The 25,958-nt window shown below is 32.9% G+C and overlaps 1 protein-coding gene across 3 annotated transcripts in view; it reads left to right on the top strand.

Annotated features, from left to right (window-relative positions):
• LOC119634225 (brain tumor protein) overlaps nt 1-25,958 on the top strand; it is an 82,027-nt gene that overhangs the window by 50,841 nt on the left and 5,228 nt on the right. The window contains exon 1 of one of the 3 annotated variants that reach the window (XM_038028263.1): nt 12,381-12,822. The exons of the other annotated variants lie outside the window; for them this stretch is intronic. The gene's annotated coding sequence lies outside the window, so the exon portion shown is untranslated. Of the gene's footprint in view, nt 1-12,380; nt 12,823-25,958 lie in introns of those variants that run through there. 3 annotated transcript variants of the gene reach the window in all.

Below are 25,958 nucleotides of genomic sequence, written 5' to 3'. Positions count from 1 at the left end.
AATGGTTGACTTGGTTTCCAAATAAATACAGTTATTGAATCTCCAAGTGAATTTCCCAACTTTGCTTTAGAGATCCACGATCATATAGTATCGTGTAAATGTCAAGATTATCAAAATTTCAAATGCAATGCAGGCGCATGTAAATTAAGGTTATAAACCGCAATCTCACATAACTAATCCCTGCTTTCCTACTTACACTTTACAAATTACTGTTCGACTTCCCAGCCATAAACTAAGGCATTCAATATATCAGAACAGTCAATGGTCGTACAATACATCTTGTTTTATGGTGTATAACGGAGAAACTTGATGCACCCCGGAGTGTACCAGGCGAATTCTCGAAAAGATTACTGTCCACAAACTGAGATCTCGCAGATAAATATGAATCAATATGCTTATGCAACTGATCTTGAAAATCCAAACAACCTCCAGCCAGCTTTTTAATAAGTCTCAAACGGTTAACAGACTTAATAGCTTGCGATAAATGCAGAGCTACTAGAGGCGTCAAGAGGCCACAACTGACATCGCGTCTGATGGATGGCATTCGCTAAATTTAGTAATAAGCTGGTGATGCTGTGCTCACGTCTAAAACTGTATTGAGGAGGTTCAGAAAAGCGGAGAGACTGTAGCCTTTGAGAATATGTACAACGATTTCAGAGATAGCCGGGAGAATCAAAATAGGTCCCAAATCCTCCAAAGTATGAATGATTTTGAATTTGAAAATAGAGACAACATGTGCAGTCTTCCAAGTTGATGGAAATTCTGATTGGGGCATGACAGAATTAATATGAACAATAAACAGTCGAGCAATATACGGAAACATAAGCTTAGTAAGGAAAGTGAAAATTTCATCATCTCCAACGGATTTAGATTTAATTTTACGCAAGACTGCCTGTATTTCCAGACCAAATATGCAAAGCAATGAGAGAGAGAGAGATTCATAAGAGGTCAAAGACATATATAAAGCATTAAACGCGGAATAGATTTCCCCACACTTGTTGGTCTGTCCACCGTGCGTTTATTAAAACTACGATTAAGATCTCAAATCTTTGCACAGGATAGCAGGCTTTATCCCGTTTTTCTTTTCTTCTCGTCAAGTAACTTTGGCAGAATGAGAAGATTTTAATTCGATCGACTTCTCTTTTAACTTTAAGGCCTTTAAATTTTCTTTCAGGTTTTAGATGGAATTTTTTTTTTTTTTTTTTTTTTTTTTTATAGTTTACAAGTCAAGTCATCCGCCGCTAGATTAGGTGGATTATATCCAAATTCACTTTTGCGGTGAATACAATTTCCTTTCCTTTGTTCTCTATGTAGAATGTACACCACGAGTACGGGGGCTATAAGCAAGCACATGTAAATGTTTTTGTTTTCAAAAAAGAAAAACTAAACTAAAAAAATCATGACCTATCATCATTATATTGCTATAGTCTTTGACTTTTCCATTTAACCATTTCGTCTTTTGTATGATTCAGACCAGGCAGCAGAGACGTAATACTATATATATTTCTATTGGAGAATTTCATGAGTCAAAAGTTTTTCTTCATTATTTTATTTTATTAAATATTCAAATGCCCAAGATAAAGATAGCAAAGCTTGCTCTCAGATGTTTGCATGTATATGCAATAAGCGTATAATGTTGAACTCTATTTTACTCATATAAAGTAGTGTGCGAATATTGCACGTGCACGTGTGTGCGTGTGGCTATATTTCCATGTGCATGCATGCGCGATGTGGTCATAGACAACAATAAACGCAACAGTAAGATTTATGTTTATGTTTAGTTAAAAAAAAAAATAAAAATAAAATAATAATAATAATAATAAAAAAAAGAAATGTTGTTTCTAGCATTGCTGCCGCAATAAAGAGTTTAAGTAAAACGTTGGCTTTATTTATTTTCGTTGATTGTATAGTCTTTCAATATAGAAAATTCCTACATGGTTACTTACTTACTCATCCCGTTCTTATTACCATCGGCAAAAGCGACACTAAAAGAGACCAACAGCACCCCGGCACTTATTGCTCTTTTCTGCACTGTATGTTGATCCTCTTAGCACACACACAATTTGGCAAATAAGTGTGAGAGTAAATATTCTTATTGTCGTCATCGTTTTTTTTTTTCTCTTCTTTTCTTTTTTTTTTTGTTTTTTTCTTTTTTTTTTAACAATAACAAGAACAATAACGAAGTATATACATTCAGTGCTATACACCACTACACACTACTCCAACGACTTTGATAGTGGCTTGGCACGATGATGTTTTCTTGTCTTCTTCTTCTTCTTCTCCTTATTTTGTGGGAACTAAACTTTAGTCATTCTTTCATCCAAACCTATACATATATATATATATATATACATATACCTATGCACATATATATGCATATATATATATATATACATGCATAGATACACTTGTATATATCCAGTTATTGTTTTTTACGCTTTACTTGCATTCGTATTTGTTTTAATTGTTGTTTCAGCGTACTCTTAATATATGCTGTTTTTTGTAGAATGACGTTTGTGTATCTGTGTGTGTTTGTGTGTGTGTGTGAGTACTCGTATGCATATTGGCGGGGGGAAATAGGTATTTTGATACATACAGCAGGCAGGCAGGCAGGCAGGCACGCACACTAGAAAAGAGGTACTTACTTGTTTTGTTCTTTAGCGCTCTCGATTCAAACGACGACGACGACGACGACGACGTTTTTCTTTGGTGTAGCTGATTTTGCCGTTCTGCGTCGTAGTATAAGAGTTCAACCAACTTGTTTAGAATAGACGTGTGTAAGCAAATAGCGCGTCAAATAAACTTCTAAACAATCATGCGACCGAACAAGCATATCTCGTTCAATTAAACCGTACGTACGTACACATATCATAATGCTAATCGTTGTTGTTGCTCTGTATTTATTGAAATTTTTTTTTCTTAAATAGAAGGAGAATTTCTTATGCGGAAGAAACTTTGTATGATTTAATTTTGTTTACTTAACGTGTTTAATTTGTTTTTAGTAGAATTTCGTTTATGTATGGACGCGCGTGTGTGAATCTTGTTAATTTTGATAACGTTTGTGTACGTTTTCTGTTTAATAATTGTTTTTGTTATCTTTTTTAATTTTTTTTTTGTTTTTTTTTTTTTTTTGTTTTTGTTATTTATATTCGATTTTCGGTTTGTTTATTTTTTGTTTCCTTAGAAACCGCCATTGTACAGACGATGAGCGCCACTTTTAATTCTCTTGGAACTCGTAAATAATTCATATATTCTCTCTCCCTTAGTTAATATACTTAGAAGTGCACACCCAAAGGAAGTATATATATTTGATTTTTTCTTATTTTTCAATGAATTATGTGCGTTATCAGTGTCTCTTCTTTTTTTTTTTAATGTGGTTCACAGTTTTTTCTACATCCGCTGGTTTTGAATTGAAACAAAACAGCCAGAAATTGTAGGAGGGAATATGTCAAAAAAGAAAAAAAACAAAAAAGTAGCTGCTTAGCTGCAATTTCATCAAGAATTGTGGATAATTTCATTTGATTAATTAATTTAGCCTCCTTCAAGATGAAGAAGCATTCAGTAGTAATACTGTAGACAATTTAGCTCTGATTGCATTAATGTGTATTTGCGTTAAGCTTTCTGAAAAGAGAATGCCAAGCGAAGAAGAAGTTTCTTGAATGAAAGAAATCTTTGTTCCAGTATAGGCAAACGATAATGTCATTCTTATGAACATGAAGAATCGTAAGACGGCTTACACACATTTTACAGTTTTTCTTTGACAAAGGCGAAAATGCAAGCCAAGCGGCTAAAATTGTGAATGGTGTTTTTTTTGGTTCCGATACTGTAACAGCCAATTATGTGCAATTTTGGTTTCGGAGATTCCGTTCAGGAATTTTTGATGTTAAAGATGCACCTCGCACAGGTAGGCCGGTCGTCGAAAATGTCGATAAAATCGAAGAAATGATCGAAGTTGACCGGCATGTGTTAGCAGTCGTAATATCGCCCAGGAGCTAAAAATCGACCATAAAACAGTTTTAAACTATTTACACAAAGCTGGATTCAAAAAGAAGCTCGATGTTTGGGTGCCACACCAATTAACAGAAAAAAACATGATGGATCGAATTTCTATCTGCGAAGCCTTGGCCAAACGGAATGAGAGAGACCCATTTCTTAAACGGATGGTGAGTGGAGATGAGAAATGGATCACATACGATAACCCTGTGCGAAAACGATCGTGGTCAAAGAGCGGTGAAGCACCTCAAACGGTGGTCAAACCGGGACTAACGGCCAGGAAGGTTTTGCTATGCATTTGGTGGGACTGACTGGAAGGGAATTATTTATTATGAGTTGCTTCCATATGGCCAAACGCTAAATTCTGATCTCTACTGTCAACAACTGGACCGTTTGAAGATAGCGATTGACCAGCAACGGCCAGAATTGGCCAACAGGAGAGGTGTCGTGTTCCACCAGGACAACGCTAGGCCACACACATCTACAGTGACTCGCCAGAAACTTCGGGAGCTTGGTTGGGAAGTTTTAATGCATCCACCATACAGTCCGGACTTGGCACCAAGCGATTATCATCTTTTTCTTGCATTGCAAAATTTCTTTAATGATAAAAATTTGGAATCTAGGGAGGATTGTGAAAATCGACTACTAGAGTTTTTTGCAAATAGAGACCAGGACTTCTATGAGAGAGGCATTTTGAAGTTACCTTTAAAATGGCAACAAATCGTACAACAAAACGGTGCATATTTGACCCAAATCGGACAATCCGAAGCATGTTAAATAAAGTCCTGAAGTTCATATAAAAATAATGGATTTCTTTTTCCCCAAACTAATGTATATATATTGTTTTAGCCCGTTTGAAATGGGTGGAAAAAAGTTCAACACTTTAACGTAGTTTGTTTCTTGATATTCCGACGGGAATTTGCAGCCTAATATACTAGCGGCCGATTTTTAACTTCTCTAGAGTACATTGACAGAAAGTGCTTATATTTCGTTTGAAAACATTTTCAAACAACAGAATGTTAGAGTAGCTTTATCAAAACTACTGTTGAGAGTAGATAAGCGTGTGAGAGCGATACAGTAGCTTTCAGCTTTTAGCTTCTGGCAGACAAACAATTAAATAGTTGGAATGAAGTTTTGTGTGTTGATTATCAATTCGATCAATTCGATTATAAAATAATAGTTTTTTTATTTGCTTTTTTCTCAGTAAGAGAAAAAGCGACACTTTCTCACATAAAATTTGCCAAGAAAGAGAAGGACAGTTTTATAAGTAAGGTCGAGAAATTGCAGATAAATGGTAAAAACATTATGACATATTTATTGCAATAAAAAGCATTTTAAAACTTGAAATGTGTTTTTCTCGAAACATAATTTTTCCCAATGGCTTACGAAAGAATTCTCACTATTTTTTATTTCGTCATTTGAAGTATGGACAATGTCAATAATATACACATGCTGTCTTTTGTAGGATGACGTTTGTGTGTGTATGTGTATGCCCACATGGATTGGAATGGGGGGAAAACATATTTTGATACATACAGCAGGCACGTACATTAGAAAAGTGGTACTTACTTGTTTTGTTCTTTTGCGATCGCTTTTGTCGTTCGAATTATTGACAATGTCTTTAAAGTAAAATTCCAGAGAGCGATAATTGGAAGATTTTCGGCATTCGCAATTAACAAAGATCACAGCTTCTAAAACCCGCCAATGTATTTCTTCTAGCTTTACTCGAGATTAAATGATTTTTTTTTTTTTTTTGCATCACAAGCCCCACAAATTAAAGTTGTCTCGCGATAATGCTTGCGGCTTTACCATTTTCTTATATTTTTCAAAAATAATTCTTCTTCGTTAATGCACAATTACATGCTTAATAAAGTCCTGAAGTTTTATTATTTTATTACTCTTCCTTCCGTACCAAAGAAAATAATCAAAAATACCAAAAATGCCCAAAACGAGGCAAGTTTTCATTTTTTAGTTCAACTTTCCTCCACACGGTGTTAAAAAAAAGCCACTAGTAAGCCTGGAATGATTCTAACTTGAGCTCGTCTCTCAAATAAAACAAGCTTCAACGGGATATAGGACGTTAGTCGTATATAAAGTAAGCTTAAGTTTCAAGAAATTACTGAAAACTATGTTTTGCATTAGCTTTTCATCGCCATCGTGCTGTGGGAAAAGCGTAGACACTTCGCGGACAATAACTTGCAAGCACGTGAGCCTTTTTTCGCTATTCGCTCTTCAATTCTACAGTGTACTTTCTTCTTCTCATTTGCATTTTCTTCGTTTTCGACTTGTGAAAGCAGAAAGTGCAGTAAGAAGAAACACTTCAGCATAGGCTGAAAACAATATATTGGATCTGGGCTTTTTGACACATTCCTAAAGGTAGATGTCTAAACAGAAAACTGCGAGTTCTTTCCCTAAGAAAATTTTTAACTTATGAGCGGATTAAAAGCTAAACTTTAAAATTAATTTCTGTTCTCGTCCTAACATCTCTTAGCATGCAACTGTGTTCAGTCAATACTTAATGTATAATCATAATGTTTTTCGTAAATTCGATTGTTTCCACTGTATATCTATTGCTCTTCATTGCCATTATTCATGTCTCCGTTTAACATTTTGTTTATTTTTATTCCTTGAAATTCATTTAGCAGAAAACAACAAAAAAATAAATAAAGTAAATAAAATCATAAGATAGCAGAAATATATCATTTCTGATGTACACATTGTGTGCCCCGTCATTTTGTTTAATATTAAGTTAATTGTATTATATTTCGCATTATATGCACAGAGACAGAAAGGCAGACTGATTGTTTATCCGCCGTATGTGGTTTATTGCTTATGTTGCGACTACGACAGCTACTAGTGCTGCCGACGTCCACACCCTTATACATAAGTATGCATATATAAGTAACCATAAATGAGCATAACAAAGCATGTTGCATATTCGGTGTATGAGGTTAATTTCTTTTGTTGGATATCATTTATTAAACAGCTGTTTTCATTTTTATAATTTGTTATAATTTGGTATACAAATTTCGATGTTGCGTTGGCAACGCTTTAGAATTAACACAACACTTCCCATTTAATATTAATCACTAAAAGGTATTTATCTTTCCAACACTCTGTATGACTATTGTAGGCAATTTTAAAATACCAGAACTTATTATGTATTCACAAGAGTGCATTAATTTTGTGCGAATATATGCAATATGCAAAGGGATCTAAGATGGAGCCATTTTTTATTATATCAATCGACTCTGAATCTTGTATCTTCTTGCATCAATCTAAGCCGATCTGTCCATCTGCTCTACTGTCTGTCTGCCTTGTTTCCTTGTGCTCAACCTACAGATCACAATTTTTGAAATCTATTGTTAAAGTTTTCAACCAAGGACAAAGGATCGGACCAGTTTTTCGATTATTCACCACATAAAGCCTTATTTTAAAAAGCCCTTATATTATATAACTGTATTAAGTGTAGTAAATGTAGTAGTGAAGGATATACCTTTTTCACTTGTTTTTGCTTAAATTTGAATTTTTGCCGAAATAAGCGAAAAAACAAAAACGACGAAATTGTTCTTATTATACTTTACTTGCTTATGACCTACGTCAGATATGAAAACTGGGAAGGACGAATGGACAAAGAAGTGGCTCTAGGCAGCAAGAAACTTGCGCCTTGTTTAAATATTTACTTGATATGATGAGCATTTGAAATTTATCTTAAAGCAAAGTTATTGTAAACATTTTTGAAAAGTTTTCAATAGCTAAAGATAATAATAAACTAAAAGACAACAGAGATGCTGTCGAGGGAACGTAATTAAAATAAGCTTGAATCGATTTATATATATCCGTCTGATGATATTGTGATTTTACGCCCTTGTTTATAGTGATACACACGGTATTAAGTTTCCCATTTGTTTACAATCAATAAAAGTTCAAAAGAACTTATCTCTTATGGCGGTTTTATAAAATAATCTTTATTATGTGCTCATCTACTCTTATTTGCACAAAATTAATATTAATACTTCTTAAGAAATATCGCATGAAATGCGGGTGAAAGCTGAATGGCGTATACTCGGTTATTGCAAAGACTGTTCCTATATATATGTATATATATATATATATGTTTTGTAATTGTGCGCTTAAGCTTACGCGAAATTGTATATAACAGTATTATGTTATATATATTTTTATTAGGATCGAAATGTGTTTATTAAAATGCAATAAAAAGGAAGATAATTGTATGCATCATAGGATTCGGCGCAAGCAATGCATAATTTCTTTCCTGTCTGATATTTTTATTTATTTTTTTTTATTACTTTGTTTAAGATCACATTGTGACATGTGTAATCGTCGTTGCCGTTATGCCTATGTATATAAATATATATATGTTCGTATTGTAACAGGCAAAGATATATGTAAGCGTGCGCTTACAAAGCCGGTTTGCCTGCTTCGCCTGCCAACAGCGTTGCATTTTACTTTATATGTCTGCTCATAATTTTGACTGACTGCGTTCTTAACACATGTGCGTGCACATGCACATATGCATATCCGCAATTAATAATAATACGTTCGAGTGTTTCGAGACCAACACAATGCGATATGTTATTAATAAAACTCGACATTTTGTGTATTTACAAGTATTTGTTAGCCGTTTGTTATATGGTGCCATTGCCGCTAACGGACAGACTATGGCTGGCTGACAGGCTTGCTTGCTGACTAATTGTTTTGAACAAGATAGGGGGAAGAAATTAATAGAAAAGTAAATTTTTTCATGCACTGCTTAGGTAGACAACGGAAAAGAGTACTTTTGCGAGCCACCACTTCCGACATTTTTTTTTTTTTTTTATAAATATATTTTAAGAAGAGTTTCCTTAGCTTCTTTGTTTTCATTCATTCATTTCAGCGGTATACTTTGACGGGACGAGGTATCTCACCAACTGGTTCCCGGGGGCCAAAAGAAGATTCAAAGGAATTCATGTGTTTTCATTCTACAAAATTTCGAATTTGAATACTTTGCGATATCTTGGGGAATATATAATAATGCAATGACGAAGAAAAATAGTTTTAATGTAAAAGTTTGAGAATCTCTGTTTTATCCTAAAATATTTAAAATTAACGCTGTGCAATATTTATGAATCACAATTATTTTATGTTGAATGCTAGCATATTTTCCCCCCATTTAGTTCAACACAACTCCTGCTTAAGACGGCAAGCGCCCCATAAGGAAAACTTCCACTGATACATTCTTACACAATAAAGAGAGCATATATATATATATATATATATCAAAGTATTATCCCCACCATCTAACCTAGCAATCATCGGTTCAACAACCTACAATATATATATATAATGCTTTCTTAGATGTACAATTCTCCGTTTACACAGCACGATGTCTGCTAAACATTAATACTAACTGCAACAGAATTGTTTCATGAATCCTTTGTCGCTCCGCTAAGCTATATATTGAAAATACAAAATCTGTTGTATTTTCATTGTTGTCTTTGTCTCTCTCTTTTCATGTGTCATGCCAACTTCTCCCCTCTCTCTCTCTCTTTATCAAATGTTCTTACTTTCGTTATTTTTCTCTCTCTGGTATAATTTGTAAAATGTCTGCAAAAAGGACCCCTGTAGCAAAGTATCCTGCAAAATATACGTCTGTATTACGTTGTTAGCATGTATGCGTGCGATGCACAATTGATGATTTGTCATGGTAAATACTGGCATACGTTTATGTTGAGTGAAAAAGAAAAAAAATTTACACAAAATAATTCTAGTGAGAGCGGATATGGGAAGGGAGGGCAACACAGCACGTTCGCTGTTATTTTGAAGGGTCTTAATCATGGTTCAATGCTTGCCTACGGTATGGGTTTTTATATAAATTTTTATTTTTATTTTATTTGATTATATGTATTGTATATAATACAATGTACATATATATATATATATATATATATATATATATATACATACATACATACATATACATAACGAGATACAGAACGATAACTTTTGGTCCCTTTATTGTTGCTGTTGTTGTTGTCATTTTTTAACTCTTAATACTCTACGCTAACATCAACGAACAGTCAACAACCATGGCAGCCAACTTTGCTAACGACTGCAAAACGGCCAACTATGTGGTATAAACAGGTAAAATTTTTCGTTCCTTTGTTCTTGTGTGCTTTGTGAAAGTGTATATACACACAAACAGTATACCGTATATAGGAGGGCTTCAGGATTTTTCATCAATCGGCAGTCGCTTATCATAGCCATAATGTATATATTTTCAAATTTCTTAACGTTAACAAAAGAAATATCTTAGACATGATTCCTCTAATGATGGCTAGGAGGGGGAAGTGCAAAAATATTGTACGCTTATGTATTAAGCAACCGAAATTAAATATACATTTTCTAAAAGTTTCCATTGTTTTCGCCTGTACCATCCTAATGTAGATATATGGTTAGTTAGTTTCTTTTATGCGATGGTTTATATACGTTTGGTTGTAAAAAAAAAATAATGTTGATTCTTACCATCATATTTTTTGCTTTAACTGGAATCGAAAGTTCTCTCTAGTTTTATTATAAAACTCTCTTCCTACACTTAAGCATCTTTCGGACTCTTTCCGTCTTGCAGACTCTCTCTTTTTCTACTTCTCTATCCGTCAATACTTTTTTAAATGCAATCCTAATGGACTATTCTTAATGAACTTTATTGCATCAAGAATTTCAAAAAATTTGTTCATATTAAAGATTCATAAAATTTGTTTTCCTAATTCTTAACAATACATTTACATTTACTTTATAAGCAACAATTATGCAGGTGTTTCAGGTTATATTTGTTACAATAATTAATCGAAGAAGTCCCTGTTTAACCATGAACCTTAAAAACTTGTCACATGTAAATAAATATGTAGAATCCAAAAGTCAAGCAAAAAAGCAATGGGGCATCAAGGTTATATATAAAAACTTCTCCTCTTTTTACTAGATCCGGCCTCTCAATTTATATAGTTTTGACGTATATCCAGCTTTGAAAAATTAATTTTTTACTTCCCTTGACTTATTCGTCGGTGCCAAATGGTAGGTTCAGCAATTAATATATTTTCGTGAACAAGTTTGAATAGCTTCAATCCGATATTTCGTGCTGCTATTAAATGCCTTGCGGCATTGTAATCGTAGAAAAGACGGTTGAGGATGAAAGATGTGCTTCATTGAAAACTCTACCGAATTTGAGATTTGTCCCCATGACCATTTTGTTTCCATTTTATTAAATGGAAGATTTGAACGACTCTTTGTTTGCCACAGTGGCATCCTATGAATGGATTCCTGCTAATTTGAATTTCAATAACAAATCGTTTTAAGATCTCACAATACTTTGCAACGTTCGGCTTTAAATGTTCCAATGATGATTCGTAACCCAGCAGCAGTAAGACAACAATCTGCACTTCTTCCTAATAATTTAATTAATAATGTAGCTTCGATCCTAAATCTTCCTCTCGATGTCCATTTTCTCTAAGATATTTTTTAATTAATTAGTTTATTTAAACCGCCCAGATTCCACAATATAACAACAGACCAACAACGGTGTACTATCGTCGCTTCAACAGCGATCGGTGAATTGGGACATCTAAGCTAAGTCTGTACGTATCTGCGTTCAATATTTTGGAAAAAATCTTTGCCAGAGTAGCGAAATGAAAAATTAATAAACAAATCTTATCAAGCTATTATTTGCACAATTATTACAAATATCCGAGCTATTTGCCGCTTGGAAGAAGTACAAATCTCCTGAAGAGAATATAAATAATTAAATGAATATAAAATTACGATAAAATGTACTTTCGGCTTCAAAAAAGTACATACTTAAAGTTTAGAGAGTTTAAAATAATAATCTCGTTTTACATATATCTCTCTGCTAAATTCTGGTAATGAGAGAATTTCGTTATTTTGAGAGAGCAGAGAATTTTAACTATTTGCTAACAATATGTGCAATACATACACAATCTGCTTGGCTTTGTAGCTTCTCCACCTCCTTTATTTGTGTTACTTCTGGTGTTTTTATATGATTTGTTTTTGTTGTTGCTGCTGCTACTTCTGGGGTTCTTAATATATTAGAGTAATTCAGATGTTTAAAGAAAATCTTTTACCATTTTATACATCATTCTGTTGTCGTTCTTCGTGGTCGTCGCGCGTATTTTATACGCCGTTGGTCGTTGGAATTTTAGTCGGCGTTAAATGTTTGTGTAATTAATAAAACGCCATTCTTTTGTATTAAATTGGAAAAATAAACACTCCGGAAAATAAAATTAATAGTGTACATAAAAAATTTTACGGTATTTTAAAATATTTAAAAGTGTGGAAAAATTTTCATTGTGAAAAAAGGTGAATAGAAGTATATTAATTTTAAAAATATATTGTGAAGTATACAAATCAAAAATAATTCAGAAATCCTTAGGAAATAATTTCTCGAACTTTTTTTAATTCTTAAAAAAAATACTTGTAAAAAAATTTTCTATAACATTTTGTGTACATGTGTGTGTATGTAAAGTATTTGAAAACCTTAACATGAAACATTAATTGTTTTCTTTAAATTGAAGAAGAGGAAAGAACGAGAATCGTAAAAAAATTCTATACAAAGTCAATTGAGATAAAAGAGTGAATTTATATGTTCTTCTTGACAGCGAACAATAAATTACTTAATTAAAATTACAACATAAAAAAAGCAAAAAGGTGTAAAAACACTTTCTTATAATTAATAAAAAAAAAATAGAGAACAAGAACTATTGAATGTGAAGTGATGGCAACTCTAAATACAAGCTAATCAAGCCAATGACGGAAAATGTATGATTTTTGTTGTTATCGAGTTTTGTTGTTTTCTTAATGCTTGATAATTTCAATGTTGCTCTCTTGTAGTTCTGGTTGTAATAGCAGTTCTCTCTTCTCTGTCTATCTATTTCTCTGTGTTGATGCCAAAGTGAGCATGATTTTTCTTTTTTGTTTAATAAAAGATGTGTATGTGCTCTCTCGTATATAAAAAACACCAAGAATTCTCTTCAGTTTCCTTTTGTTTTGTTATATTCGCGCAAAATGTAAAAATCAAATAAACAAATAAATAAACTCCTATAGCGGATTGGAGAAAAATGAGTAAAAACCTACACAATTTTTGAACTCTGTTTGAACCTCAACATGATGAACTTTACATATGTATAAGTGCATATTTATATATCTGTATGAACCATAGCCGTAGAGTTTTAGTAGTGTTGGCTTTATGCGGAATATGTTCTTAAACGATTTAGTGTTTTTCTTTGTGTTCAATGCTTTTTTTTTTCAGTTTGCTGCGCTATCAACATTTTCATAAAGAGCTGGTATTGTTGTTGTTATATGTAAATTTTAGTTGTATCTAAGCTATATGAATATCAACATTTGTGCCCTGTTTTTTTTTTTTTTTTGTTAGTTTTACTTTGCTTTAAACATAGAAGACTTATGTACTAAAATATCCTTTGGATTTCAATACCGTTAGTGTTAAGCTGAACGAATACTGTTTTGATATTTTTAGTTACCTGAACTCTTTGATTTTTTTCTTATATATGTGCTGCATGTGCGTTATTTATGTTTCTTTTCTTTGCCCTTTTATGATAGTGTAAATTCTGAGAATATAAATTTCCACAAGTCTACACTCTGTGTAAATCTTTTTTATAAATTAACTGGTACTGCAATTTTTGTTAAATCCTTTTAAATACTTTCTTTGAAATTAATCTTTAAGTGGAAATGGTTAATCCTCAGAAAAAGAAAAACCTTTATTATTTGAATTGATTTGAATGTTAGGATTTTTTCAAATTTTGTGGCCAAAATAATTATTGCGGCTATTTTAGTGCCATTATCTCCAGAAAGATTTTGTTCAGTTTATATTGTCTTAATTCGCCAAATTTTTAATTGTAAATATTCTCAAAAGTTCATTTTCATAGTCGAAGTTTACTTTATTTCAGTATTGCGTTGTTGTTCTGCTATGTTTGAGGCCTTTGCACCGTCGATTTTATTGATTGTAACATGTCTAATAGCTTTTTTCAATTTTTCAATATCTACCATCTCCAATGCCAGTGTCAAAGAGATGTGTATTCATCTGAACGTTTTGCGAGTTATTCCTCTTAATAGTTGCAGTTCTACACATCCGCTAATTCATGTCCACTGAAATCGACTACGTGTTTGTCGAGAGCAAACCTTACCGGGCACGCTAAACGGTTAGTTCTGTGTTAGATTGAAAAAATGGGGCAGTGGGAAATATTCGCCGATTAATGATCATTACGGATAATATTCTAAAGAAGGGTAGTCTAAATGTGCACAGGGTCATTAATCTATGTCATGGCAGCCGAGAACGTAAAAAAAGGTCCTACGTTCTTTTTGCTTGCAGTGTGTACAATAAATTTAAATATTTATGATTTGAAAATACTTTTCATTGCCTTTCTAGAATGGGCACATAAAGTAAATCATTTTATCTATTAAGTGAATTCAAAAGTTCGTGGTTTATTTCTGCGATGATGATTTCAAATTGATATTACTTTGATGATATTAATCATAACAAGACGGAAGCTTGTGGATATAACAAAAAAAAAAAAAAATTGACAAAATCGCGATGTATTACCATAATAATTTGGTAAGACCCACAGGCTTGTAAAAGAATTCGTGGCGTTTCTAGTGAAGATGTTTCGTCACGAGCACATAAGTAGTTAAGTAGTTAGCCGGTTTCCGCTTTGTAAATTGCAATAATAAAAGTATTTCATTAAAAACGCTCCATTAACCAGAAACCATTCTTAAATCATTTGTATAAGGCCAGACACAAAAAGCAGCTCGGCGCGGTCCTTGACACACACAACAATGAAATGTTAAAAGGACCGAATTTCCAGCCGCGTGTTGTTGTTGAAGCAAAGCAACATCAGTTCGCTTGACAAGCAGCGCTGAAATGTGGTTGACATATAACAAGTGGAATAGTCAACAAAGTGACCGCATCCAATTTTATTAATAAGATTCGTCTTTTGGCACATGCGATATTGTTTCGTGATTATGGTAGGAATAGAAAGGTGCATCAGCACAACTCCTTTAACATGGCTAACTGAGCTCTCTCACTAGGAAATGAGTAAAGCAAAGGTGTCATGTTCCCTCGCAAAAACGTCAGATGGCTCTCTATTTTAATAGCTTTGCAAATATTGAGAGATCTTAGTCGGGTGGTTTTTTAACGCTTTACAGTGTAGCCCGGACTTAACCTGATTCAACTACTGTCCGCTTTTTGGAGGACTCTCGTAGTGGGGTAAAGTTAATATCTAAGAGGCCTGTGACAATCATTTGGTTCACTTTTCGCCCACAAATGTCAGAATATAATATGCTTAGTTTAAGAAAATTTACTGAAAATATAAGCAAAATGTATTTAAGTTTGAATGAAAAAAGATGCAATATATGCAATCACACGTTTAGGAGTTAAAATTAATGAACATCTGTCAGTTTTCAGAAATTTTGTATTCGCTTTAAAGACTAGTGGACTTTCGCACACAACTATGTCGATATACATCTCTTCCATGGCTTATGTGAATTTTTTAATATTTTTCATTTTTTGCCAAATCCAATGCGGCGGAAAATACGGATAGGAGCATTGCAAACTACATGGATATCTCGCCTACGAAATTCATTTCAAAAAAGAAAGAAAGCCACATTCACTTCTAAGCGTATTCAATTGATGGATATTAGTTCAAGTTAAGTTGAGAGGTGCCATATGATCGCTCTGCATCATTTTACCTCTGCACGTTTAGAAAATTTTCAAACATTCCAGCCATAGCACCTGTTGGAGGTTCTGAAGCATATTGATATTATTCCGAACTTGAATCCTGCTTTTTTTGCTATGATTTTCATCTCAGTTTTGGCGCCTCGGTAAGAAGTCCCTTCACGGCTGAGGTGTCGAATATGGCTTACTTTAATCAATTACTCAAACTAGTAAAAAGTCTATAAAAGTGGCGTTTTTGTCGCGCTCCATATATAGAATACGCAATAGAAATTTAATTCTATATAGAATTTTTTCAGTTTTATACAACTTGTGCGGAATTTATAAATGACGCCAAGTAGAAATAATTATGTCAATGACAAAAACAAAAACATGTGTTATTACAAAATAATGAGCGCGGGGAGAACAGGAAAAAGGGAAAGAAAACTAGAAAAAGACAAGGGAAAAAACTTGCCCTATGAAAAAAATATTTAGATAAAAAAAATCATAAATATTTATATTTAACGAACTTCACTTTATTTTTTCTTCACTATTAAGATAAGTGGAACTTTTGCACTCATTAATTTCATTTATGTTATTTTTTCGTTTCAAATTAAAGGAATCATATGTTTTGCGAAAGTGAAGCCAAGTTAGAAATACTACTTATGTATAAGTCCTCTAGCGTTTTTATCGAAGTTTATATTGAAATTCTATATAGAACGCGACAAAAACATCATTAACATATTTCGAGGTTATTGGTGGCGGCTCCAAAGCGGCCAATAAAACTATTGTGCACCCATTGATGGATGATATAATAAAATTGTATTACTGACTATTCCTAACTTAGCTAAGCACAAAGTGGATACGTTGACTATGAAAATAATGAATAAAGCGAGGAAAAAAGAAATTTTAATAAAACTTAATAACAATAAAGTTTTGAATTTCATTTGCAAAACAAATAAAATCAGAAATTTTCTTATGGAGGTAAAGCAAAGTGAACGAATAAAGTTTATTACCTACGTATATGGTGTATATGTGCATAAATTAATCATTATCTAGAGGTTGTTTTAATATGCATAGAACTGTTTTTATATACAGTTATACAATTAATCAATACAAACTTTTCTTCTTGTTGACTGGTAGGAAATAAATCCATTAATTGACGGTTTTTTTTTAATGACATGCAAACAATATGTTAAAGATTTGTTCGCTTTTTATTTAATCATTTGTATGAATGGACTTACTTTTGTATGCATTGTGAGTCATCTAATGCATTCATTGTTTGCTTCTGTTTATAATTCACACCAATCGAAGTGTTAAGGAAAAGAAAATGACAGCAATTTTTTTATGTTTTTCCAACACATATCTTTTCATAAATATATATATATTTGTTAGCCCAGCAACCTTATGAAAAAATTAAATTCGCGTTGGGAGGATTTTTAGAGACGTAGCAGAAATTTCGACGAATGATTTAGGTCATCTTGACTTCGGGGAAATGAATCAATCAAGTTATTTCGGTTTTGTATCCTATTCAATTTTTATTTGGACAGAAAACTGATATTGATAATTATTAGTCATCGAGCTAAGTTATGAAAATGTGATTATTTGAAATATAATGACTGTCTATAAGGTACTTTCAAATCGTTTTCCACATTAAGCAGATTTCAAATTGAGTTTTGCGACAATTGTATATAAAAGAAAATTTTACGTAAAAATTTGGTCTAGCATTACAAGTCAATTACGAAAGATCAATCTTTTCAGATGCGAATTATTATCTGACATTTTCATTTATGGACGGACAACTGATTTGGAATAAATTGAAATAAAATGTTGTCATTAATTGTGAATGTTACACGTGTTTTCAGAAGGCCATATCAATGGAATATCCCCGATCATAAATATCATAAAATATACTAGTCTGTACATATATATTTTCATTTAAACACATTATTCGAATGTCTAAAGGAGATTTTCTTTTTATCAACTTATTATTAACTCGACTATGGTTTAAAATATATTATGCGTATACGCATGTATTATAGTCCCTCTATATTTCAAGCCGAAGGTTATGTAATCGCCGCATATGCCTCTGAATGCTTAGGAGGGCAGTGCGGAAGAGAGCTGATCTGCATTTCCACCGACAATTAAGCCGTCTTAAATTTCCCAAAAGGGGGAATGATAACATTTAGACTTATGTTAGTGTGCCTTCAAACACTGAATGAGCTGGGCAGGCATAATGTTGTGCACGTAATACGGGTCCCTGGCCTTTCGACTGCTAAGGGCAACGAAGGGGTTGACTGATCGAGGGACTATAAGAAGCCCTAAACCGTTCTTTGGCGTACCAAGACGCTATATTAATATGCTGGTAACGTATTGGATGCAGAAAAAATAGGATTGCCATTAAAAGCAATGTGCATGACAACGGCAAGCAGGAAGGTTCATAAAATCTTCCTTTATGATATAAGAAGAAGCGACCTACGTTTAGTCACGGCTTCCACAGGGGTCATAATTTTCTCAGTTACCACCTGAAACATATAGGTGTGTCCGATCACGACTCAGCCATTCATACTTACTTCGATATACCATGAATTTCGTCGTATCTGCTCAAATATGGCAAGTAACCTTATAGTTGGTGCCTTATTCAATTGTTCAAACCGCAATTTATATCATGGTTGACTGTCATCTTGCTATGTGTTTGGTCTTTTATGAGTTCTTGAAATATATTAGGAAATGTTTTCAAGCTTGCAATCTTTTTCTAACGTTTGCGCTATACTTTTAAATTTCAAGTGCAGGATTGTGAAACGTAAAACCAAAATTTATTTGGACATTGAAAGTTAAATTACATAATCTAGAAGTCAATCTGCAACCTAAACAAATTTTTGCAGAAAAATATAATAATAATAGTAATAATGATGAATAATATGATGAAAAATTACTTCAATAAAATGATCATATACCATATGACCTTCTCTCAAAAGCTCAATCAATTAAGTTGTAAAATCAACGCTTATAGGAATATGTTCTTATGATGTTTACTTTGAATAGTTTATTACCTTATCACTTTCCTCATCTTCTAATTAAACCGTTTGGCAAATGCGCCATCCATACATGTAAACATTTTTGTAAAACCTGATTTTTGTTTCAAAAATGCTACTACTACTATCAAAGCCTCTCTTAGTTAAGGTTCTGAATAAGTATATGTGCAAAGTACAAAATTTTTAGGTGCAAGGCATACTTTAGACGATGCAGCCAGTATTAGTCAAAGCAATTAAAAGCGAAAACATATTTCAATTTTAACATATTATAATTTTAGCGAATTTTTGAGCTTAAAACAAAGTCAAATAATTATATTGTAGGGAGATAATTAGAAATGGCAGATCTGCCTATGGAAGAAAAGGCGTGTATGTGCATTTATCCTTCAAACTGTAAAAGCGAAGACATAAATATTCATCCAGAAGAAGTACATGCCTGCTTGATCATCTGTACTCATAACTTATTAGTGTACTGTTCGTCAAAGCGTTAGGTTTATAACCGTTTTTTGCTCTGGTTTTATTCAACGTAGGAATATCGGAGAATAAATATATTCTTCAAGAGCTTAATCACGCTCGCCTGAACATCACGCTACTGTCATAAAAGATTGTGACATTACATTTACACTTAACTCTTAATTTTTTTACTTATCGTAACCTTCGTAACGTACCTTCTAGTAACACAATGTCAATTCTACATGTAAGAAATGCAATGTCTACAACACATGGCAGCGCAAAGGACTGCAAATGTAGTCCAATAAATGCATTCATCAAAAAACAATGAGATCAAAATTTTTTCTTATTACGTTTGATAAGTTGAACTCAAAAATTCGCCTATCTTTAGTTAACCTATCACTGGTACTTTCGCTTTCCTTAAACTATGAGGTTAGCATATGTTTTAAAAAATCAGATCTTAATTACTTTTTTATATCAAACTGTTTATGTCTAAACTTCAGCTCTTCTTCAGTCCATGGTTGTCGAAATATCTTCGCTTTATTTTTTAAGCAAACACGTGAGATGTGCATTCAAAGCAATTCAGATTAAATAAAAGTTATTCTTCTCACTTGTTACATGCAAATCTTGCTTGTTTTTACAATTTATTAGTGGAGGAACTGATTCAATATTATTGTATTATAGTTATCAACACGTACACAAGTTCACAAGCTTTTGCGTATTAATTTCTCGAAATATTGTCTACAGATTATTGCATGGGGGCGGGACTGAATGAATAAATTTTTGAATGGAATGGCGTTCAGTATAGAGTTTGAGGGCTGCATTTTTTTTTGCTTTACAACTGCTCGATTAGCTCGCTTTCCAGCAACTATTTATTTAGTCAATTTTTGCGTCGCTCATACCGGATGCAATCAGATATTTGAAAATGCGAAATTCCGCCAATTTTTAAGCCACTTACTCACTTACTTTCTATTTTCGCACACCAAAACGGACTGAGTGCAACATGACTCGCCCAAATGATGAGAAATATTCATCTCACTGCACAGAGCCGGCTATCGTTTCATATTATTTAGTCCACCACTGAATTAAGTGAATATGTACAAGTTTCGACGTAAAACACGTTGCATTTGCTACATTTTTTTCTACATATTTTTTAATCCCCTCAAAAATATCAAGCGGTCTCTTATTGATGTTTGTTTTGCAAACCAATTCTAAGAAAATTGTAATCGTTTCGATACTTTACTGACAGGCCGCTCGTCTGCAGTTTCCCCCTGGCATTGCCTCTGTTTCGTGGGCTTTCTTTGTGTTCTCAGTATTTTATCTATTACGGTCTTTTTCAGTTCAAAATTTTTTTAAAGCCTGATAACGTTTAAAAAACATAGTAATAAACGATCGGTCGATACAATGTTAAAGGAATCGTGCATAGATTATGGCTAAGAACATATGAAAGTTTATTTTTGTCACTCTCTTCCGAAAAGTGCAATTTTTATACCTGACACTGAAAAATTGGCGGTACAATCATTTTTTTTTTTTTTGCATAATGTATGGAACACTCGAAAGGAAACTTCAGAGACCCTATAAAGTGTATATATTCTTGATCAGCGTGAAATTCTGAATTGATTAAGTCATGCCTGTTCGACTGTGTGTCTGTGTGGTCTTTGTTTTCGTACTCTCCCGGTCGCAAAAATGAAGATATCAAGTTCACACTTGGTAGAGACATTTGAAGTTTTTGCACGCACGCTAGTATTAAAAATGGACTAAATTGATCAGAGCAGAAGCGCGCAGTGGAGTGTACTCTGAATTCAACTGCCATGCTCACGCAAAGTCACAAGTGATTAAATTTAATTTTTTTTTCATTTTCTTTTTGGTTAACATAAGGCAAACAAGACGGAATATTTAAAAGTATTTGGTACATTTTTCAAATGAAATAAATTATCTGCCTAAAAGTAGGGTGATTCTATCGCAATTAAGTTTTTCTTAATAATACCATCGATATGGGTATGAAATAAAGGAACTTGGTGAGTAGAATGCGAAAAACATAGTTGTGCGAATGCGAGATTCGGCCTCTGCCGAACTACTACGTTTTTCTTCTCAATTTTTTGCCTGCGGAAAATTGTTTATTATTATTATTATTATTATTGTAAATTTAGCCAGACAATAAATTCTAAGACTTAAAGCACTAGCATCTAAGGCTTTTCGTTTTAGTAAAACCTTTACCGCACTTGAGATTTGAACCCACGACCATTGAGTTGCTAGTCGAGAGAGAAAATTGTTTAAAATGGCTAGAGTTTAAAGGAAGCCGATCTAGTGGCTAGTGGCACTCTGCTTAAGTCTGAAATATTTTCATTACTAAGTTTTCTTTGAAAGATTCCGTGCGTTCTGAACCGTGCGCTCGGGGCCTGACTAAAATCTTAAAATAATAACAAGGACGGTACGAGTCAACCTTGGTACAAGCATGTCCTCGTGCCTTGTTTAAGACGCATTTTGCAAATAAAGTAGAATAGATTTCATCAAAATTTCCAATCTAATCGAAACTAATGATATACTTTATGGGAGTGTAAACTACTGATTGTTGCGAATGGAACAAAAAAACCAATGTGCTTAACATGTAATTAAAGTGTATTTTTAATGCAGAGAGAAAAAGAGATATTTCTTTCTTACATTTTAATACATTTTATATTATTTCAGGTAAATTGAGTATAAATTATGCAAGAAAGAAAGAAGTAATCAAAATGTCGTGGGACGTTTACACAAAATCTTTACTCGATTGTAATGAATTCAGATGAAGCGAAAGGCCGAGGGTGGAAAGACGGGAGGGGATGTGGAATATTGCACAATAATCCCTTAATGCTTCCTTATTCCCTTAAGAATATAAAACATTTCCTTGTGTCTGGGTATAGCAAAAGTAATTGAACTCGAATACACCAAGCTCGACACCACCTACCCCCTTCCCCTTTGGTCAAAGACGTGCAAATATATAAAAGCGTCTTCGTGGATTATAAATAAGGATTTTTTTTTTTTTTTTTTTTTTTTTTTTTTTTAAGAGTTGGGGGAAGATGTTTTTTTGTATGTACGTTTGTATACTTTTTGTGTATTCTAAAAATAGAATAATATATTTCAAGAGAACATAGGAAAAACCAGAGAATTCAACCAATGTATTCACTTTATATGTATCAGTTTTATATATATATATATATATATATATATATATGATTAAAAAAGCATTTCTTCCTGCAGTGGATTATATAGAAGAATACTTAGTTGCATATACTTATGGGCAGATGTTAAAGTGGTATGAGTATATAATTTCGGTTATTGGCATTGTGTGCTCTTTACATACATATAAATATACGAGAGCAACAGCCTTACTTATTAATATAAAGGACATCATATACTAGATAGAGCTACCATTTTGAAAATTGGAAATCGAGGGGATAAGGTGATGAGTGTATGTATGTGTATGTGCGTATGAGTGTAATGCTCTGCGGCACAACCTGTAGCTCCTTTTAGTCTATTTTTACAGTTAATTTTTTTTTTTTTTTTGAAGGACTTTTAATGAGTGAGCGCGTAAATAGCAAGGAAGAGAGCGCACACGATGCTTTGATTTTTAAAGAGAAAAATAAGTGAAAAACATAGGAAGGAAAGCAGGTTTCCATTTTGGGTAAGGGGTGTCTTTTTTTTTTTTTTTTTTTTTTTAAGAACCTGCATGCGCAAAGAGAAAATTAATTATCTCATCTCTTCAAAAATATATTCGCAATAAGTGGATACATATATTTTTCATCAATTTATTTTGGTCTGATTTTTGAGCATCATCATGTCGAGCTGTTGTGTTGTGTGCATTCAACAGTTCGGCTATATAGTTGTAAATTTTTTTTTAATATTATTCTTACTTTCTATTCCTTATTATGTTTTGAACGAGCAGGTTTTATACGGAAATAAAAATAGCTTTCCTTCAAAAACGAGGGTGGTTCTACTTTAATTTTATTGCTTTTTAGTTGTTGTATCTCACTCACTCTCTCTCTCTCTCTCTCTCTCTATATATATAGACGTGTATACAGAAACGTTTATATGATTTCGTTAGGTATGCAACATAGCTAACAGCTATGTGTGTTTATTCGCGTCTGCTTGCAATTACATATAAATAAATAAATTTGTTCTGTTGCTTCCTCGTTATGTCTCCGCCAGTAAATTTATATAAAACTTTATTGATTTTTATACATATGTAACTTTTTCACTTGCCGCTGTACAAGTTAAATCTTTCTCTGAACACTCTTTACTACTGTCTCTTCATAAATCTTCGTTTTAATGAAGATGCATACTTTACTGTTGCTACTGTTGCTGTTGTTAGTGGACGGAAATATATTGCGTTGTTAGATATTTCGAGGCAGGTAAAGTTAACAATTCTTTATTATATATATCAAAGGAATAAAAATGAAGCCTTGCAAAGTTGCAGTAAAAATTAGCGCCATGCGGATGACTGACTGATGATGGAAGAGGATAAAAGGAGTCGAAAATGGTCTGCGAAAGATTTTGATCGTCAAAATGGTTGCTAATAAGCCAACTACTATTATAACTGTTAATTGCATTATGATATTATTCGGCTCTGACTGGAGTTTGATGGCTACAAATATTGAAGAATTGAAGGTTTCTTGCTGATAAGTAAAACACAATATTATTATGAATTTAAGAATTTTTCCTGAATGCAATGATAATCCTCGGGAATACACATCAAAAGCCTAAGAAATCATATTCAACAGATTCTAAGTGGATGCAAAAATTTCCAAAAAATGTTGCCTTAATTAATTATCAGAAGCAGTTTCAAAATCTACACAGCACTGATCCCGATCGGCCGTCATCTGGCACGCTTTCAATTAACATTTTTACATGCTTACGGATTGTTTGTAGATATTGCCTTGAATTAGAATTTTGCTTTTTCGGAAGCCTCAAGTATATGTATGTACATATATATATATTGTCGTGTGTCTTTCTTGTTTATTTGCTGGCTACTAGTTTTTTATTAGAAAAATCTTCGTCAATGTTTAAGAGAAGGAGAGCTTACAGCTATTATGTTTGTTAACTAGATTAACCCCTTGGGAACTTAAATTTTCTTAACTATGTAAGTTTTTAGGCAAATGATTAGAAAAGTCAAATGAGAATATAATTATTCGTATCCATTATTGCAAACCTGGTTTTTAACTCGACTTCTATTTGTCTTCGGAAGATGTTTATATATTAGGTTCTAAGTCGAAATCCTTTGTTGACGAAGTTACAGTTCTTTCTATTGTTTTGGCTAAATATTCCCACCATGCCTTAAAGCTGCCGATTGCCTCCGAATATGTTTATACTAAGCCTTAAAGCAATGCGTACGACGAGTTGGGAATTTTTCGACTCATTGTGGATGCGATGTATAAACGTGAAATTAATTTACAATTTTTTAGAAGTTTAAAAGAAGAAGTAGACTACAAAATCTTTCCAATATTCGAACTCATTTTCGGAGCATCCAACTCTATGGACATATTAAATATAAGTAAAATATTCAACTTTATTAAAGCGCTGGGCAAACCTCTTAAGCTACTCTTTAAAAATATATAGAGGCAACAATTTTAGATTGCTATTGCTCATCCTATTACTTTTACTTCTAGAATTTATTTCTCTAGTATAATAATAGGAATATATCGATTTAAATAATACAGTAGTTTTTTGGGCAAGGCCGATCCTTAAAGATCCTTCATCACTGCGCCTAATATAATTCCTCTTCTTCCTAATCTATTGGAAATTATATTTTGTTCTCCCATGTAACGGTTGACTTGTCATAAGAACCCTTCCATGAATCAATATACTTTAAATTTTGTTAATTAAGTTAATTTTGTTGTTACCTCTTTTGATTATAAATGCTCTATACCCGAAAAATCGACTAATGCAGTTCAAGTATAAAAATGTGCAATGATGCAAATAAAAAGCGACTTCTTTAAAGTAACACGGTATATGGAAAGCGATTGTCCAGTCTATTTTTATAATTGGGTCAAAACATGTCAATATAACAGCATTCATCAAAATAACTTGAAAATTAGGAACTACAGTTGAGCATAACGGTTAGTAGACAGATATATTAAGCAGACAGATGGATGTGCATGGCTAAATTGATTTAGAAAATGATTCTAAACTGATGGGTATAATAATAGATGGTCTCCATTTCAAGTACTTTTGAATTTCTACACACATTCGCAGAAATGTAATACACACACCTTACCAGATGGTTGTGTAGGACCTGATGAAAACGTATAGCTTCCTTTTTAAAATTTTTTTTTTTTTTTTTTTTTGCTACAATTCGTTGTATACCAAAGGGTTAAAGTAGAATAAAAGTTTTATTTATCCTGATTGCAATTTCAGCTCAAATTGATGTTTGTACATATGTACGTCGCTTTGGTTTTTGTGTATTTGCATTCACTGTTCAAGTAGTTGGCTCTTGTCGTCATCATCATAATCATCTTTATAACCCCTTCTTCTTCTCTTCGTTACATTTTGTCTTTTTTAGTTGAGTTCAATTCGGCCAAACAGTGTTGCATTTTGCATAACTGAGTTATATCCATGTGTAAGAGAGTGAATACCTACACTCTGCTTATACGTATGTATGTATGTATGCATGTATGTATATGTGTAAGCGCAAATCGACATAAACCTAGGCAGAGAGATGTGAATGCGTACATACATACATACCTATATGTTGATATTTTACACTATTTCCTATA

This window comes from Glossina fuscipes, unplaced genomic scaffold (genome assembly GCF_014805625.2).
Source record: "Glossina fuscipes isolate IAEA_lab_2018 unplaced genomic scaffold, Yale_Gfus_2 2, whole genome shotgun sequence".
Taxonomy (NCBI): Eukaryota; Metazoa; Arthropoda; class Insecta; order Diptera; family Glossinidae; genus Glossina; species Glossina fuscipes.
This window is presented reverse-complemented; position numbering and strand designations above follow the sequence as displayed.